We start from the raw sequence: 4019 nt of genomic DNA on the forward strand, positions 1-4019 counted from the left end.
AGCCTTCCTTCACCAAGGATTTCCAAGCAACAATCTCAAGTGTACCAATTTGATCAATGCTCCAATCCTTATTGAGAATCTTGTCCCAATCAATCTCTAAATGAAACAGGGACACAAAGTGACTAGTTAAATGGTGAATAACACCTAAACGTCTAAAAATTTCATCCTTATATCTTCCAAGGTCACTCCAATGAATCCCAACCAGTTCCATTACTTCTTGTTGAGAAATCCCACCATTGACACCCAACCGAGATTGATCCCCAAGACCAATGCATCACATGAAGAAACTACATTCCTAAGTGCCATAACAAGTGCAATGCACTCTTAGTCTATGATTCATAGGTGGTGTGTGGTATCCACCTTCTTCATATCAGATAGCAAATCTATTCATTTAGCAACAACTCTTTACTCCAATGTCCCCTCAATGACTTACCTTCCAGGCTACCCCAAGTGCAATTAGAGTTTCCCAAACACCATAACTTCTTCCAAGGCTTAAACCTTAATTATTCCTTTGTGAATAATCTCCTCATGGCCTTTCCACCATGTTCCATCCATCCATTCATTTTGGACAACTAATCTCTTACCCAACATTCATATCTAGCCTTAAAGCTAGTAGCCCTCACCAGTCACTAATTTGGATTTCTCTCCAATAGTTCCCAAACAACTAGGGAAACTAAAACCTGATTAAGATACCCTTTTAGGATCTATAAATCCTCCCTAAGTTTAAATATCAACTCTTTTGGACCATACCCAAGATCTGATACCCCTAGCCTATCCACACTAGGCCTAATTCTCAAATTTTACACAGCAACCCACAACTCCACTCAACCCTACGATTCCAAAGGGTGAAACAATCCTCCTAGGGGTTGACAAACAATAGATTTTCAATATTTTAAGGTTCTACCCTTTACACAACACACTTGCCACCAAACCCTTGGTTTTGGGGTCACTAATCTAGGGCCTGTTCAATAGGTCCTCTAACCATATCACCAGAACAAAATAATTGCATAAACACTTCATAATTGATCCCCCCATATGTATTTGATCCCCAAACATCTTCAATCCTAAAGTAAATTACTTTTAATATGATTGGTGTCTATCTAGGGCCTATTCTTAGTCAGCAACCAACTCTCATTGTAGTTCTTCAAGAATATTCCTTCAATAAAATTTTATCATCATTGAGAGAGACAGTTGGGTCTACTAAATGTTTGTAGGTTTCAAGGGCCTGCTGAAGGAGTTCTAAAGTTTGAAGGAAGGAAAATTAATTAAGAGTAGTTTAAAACACTTCCCCACCCTGCCTCCAAACTTTTCGTGTTGACTGGAGTTATTATTTAGTAGTATGATTATCAAGTGAACCCTGAATTCAATGCAATATTCAAGTATTTACTCTTTTACATCTCTATATCTTATGTTGCAATACATCTTGTCATAACTATCATTTTAGGTTCCATATGTATAGCATACACAACCTTGTCCCCACCACCACCCCCTATCATCCCCAAATGAAGACCCCTCAGTCCTCTTGTCCTAGAAACTTGTCCCCCATTCTGCTATCACTTGTCTCTTAGGGCAGTGTAACTATGGGTTTTTGATATTATGTTTTGCATTGCAATTGTTAGATTGAGTCAATGGAATGTTAGCAAATGAATTACATCTATCAGTAAATGTTATTCAAGGCTTTATGTAGCCCCAAATTTTTCAAAGGTTGGACTATTGTTTGCTATTTTCAATGCATAATTGAATTTCAATCTTTTCTTGAGTATGCCAAGCTTCATTTTGGTTGTGTTTTTGACCTCTTGATCTCTATCTCATGTTTGTAGTTAGTTGTCAATTGGTTAAAAGAAGAGCTCAACATCTCTTATAATATGTCAATCAGGTATTTTGCATTTACATTTTTACATGCTATGAACTTGGTAGACTTTTTTGTTAGCCTTATTTCAAGTTGCAGTATTCTGATTCAATTTGCATGCACATTAAGTATTTAGAGTATGGAAAGTGGGAACTAATAGATATGGTGTTGTTTTAAGTTGTTAGAAGACTAAATTCTTGGAGTGCCTTTATGTTTTGGTGAGAACCAGAGTTGGCCTAGAGGATTTGATTTTGTTTTGTATGATTTACAGTATCTTAGTTAGCATTGAAAGTGCTAGGTCTTTTTGCAGCCTGACCTTGCATGTGAGCATATTTGTTTAAGTTGATTAAATGACTAAATAATAAGGACTAAGGACTTGATGTAGTTAGTGTATAATAATCTGATCACTAAATCTTGTTTTAGAATCTCCTCCAAATATAATCTTCTAGTCTTACTAACAGATCGGACTCTTTCTAATATTTTATGGAAAGAATTGTTTAGATATATATGGATGGAACTATTAGTTACTGACTCTTCCTCTGATATTTACTTGTATACTTGTAGTGGTGGCAGTTTATACCTCTAATGTCCTTGCTCTATATATATTCAAAGAATAAGGGACTATTCACTCATGATTTTATTATAAGAGAATACTTCTAAACCAAAACTCTACTTATACCACGGTATCAATTGGTAGTTGATGACACTTATTGGGGAAATGTTGATCTTGATTAATATATTATATCCACTTGCAAATGAATTTCTTGATACTCATACTCAATGTGAGGTATTCATCTTTGCTTATGATACCTTGATAAATAATATGTTACAAGTTTTTCCAATACTACGGGGTAGCTGGTCCTCATGAAATTGTCCCAGTCTTTCAAATATGAATCAATTGGCCTTATATGATCCTAGATAAATTCATGTGTTGGAAACTTTTTCTTTATGTACCTTCATTGTGATTGTATGTGCTTGTAACATATTTTTAAATATATTTGAATTATGTAGGAATAGTTTTATCATGCCAATTACATGTCTGTCTGCAGATGTGGGTCATGTTATGCAGCATAAATAACTTTAGATGAAAGTTTAATGTTTTTACCAAGATCAAGAGAAAAGAATAAAATTTGTCCTTTTAATATTTATAAGACTCTTTTCTATTAAAAATTTGTATTTCTATTATGTTTCTTCTAGATAGAATAGCTGGGCTATATTACATATATTAGAAGAGAAAAGAAAAAACTCAGCACAAATGTAGTCTACTGGAGTGTGAACTCAATGCACAAGTCTTCCTGTCTTTTCTTATCTCAATTTCACATAGGTCATGAGATGATATATTGGTTAGTCAAGTAAAGAAGCATTCATGAACAATACAATACACCTATGGTATCTAAGAATCACACGTAAAAGTGAACAATTTGGACTATACTGCCTTCAAATGGGGATCAGTTAAAGGAAACTACACCATGTTTGAATGGGGAATCAATAAAGGGAAACTGATTTTGTCTTCACAAGAGTTTAAAATTATGCACGGCTTACTCTAGCAGTAGGGTAAAGTGCATGAACTATTTAACTTTCATAGTTATTGTATGAGATCAAATATTTATCTAGGAGACCGCGGCCTATAAATGATCATATCTTGGAAAATGTTTAAAGGTTTTTAACATTCATATATTTTAGATTATGAAATGAAGTATAACACACAAAATGGCCATATAAAATAGTAATGTACAAGGATATGTGATAATTTCTCTCTGATATTCAGCAACCCGTAGTCAAGCATCCCCCATGAATGCAAAGATCATTTCCAATGGGGTTCCATTATTATAGTTTTAAACTACCTTTGTTGCATAGTCTTACTTTTAACTTTAGAGCGAAAGAAACTTAGAGAACTAAGAATAGTTGGAATTGGTATTTTAGGCCTGAATGAAGAAAATTGCTAGTCAATGACATTTTAGTGCATATATAAAAAATACATATGGCATGATTCCAATGATGTCACATGATTTTTCTAATAAGTTTTCTTATTTTGATAGCTTTTAAATATCTGAGTCATTAGATGTGTAGTGTTTTACATGATTATTTTTTTTGCTTTATAAAATTTAATCTTCCATTGTTAAAATAAACAGGAAAATGTGGATGCAACTTTGGAAGTGGCAAAATATTC

The sequence above is a fragment of the Cupressus sempervirens genome, chromosome 8 (assembly GCF_028749045.1).
Source record: "Cupressus sempervirens isolate cs-2001-9-10 chromosome 8, ASM2874904v1, whole genome shotgun sequence".
Classification (NCBI taxonomy): Eukaryota; Viridiplantae; Streptophyta; class Pinopsida; order Cupressales; family Cupressaceae; genus Cupressus; species Cupressus sempervirens.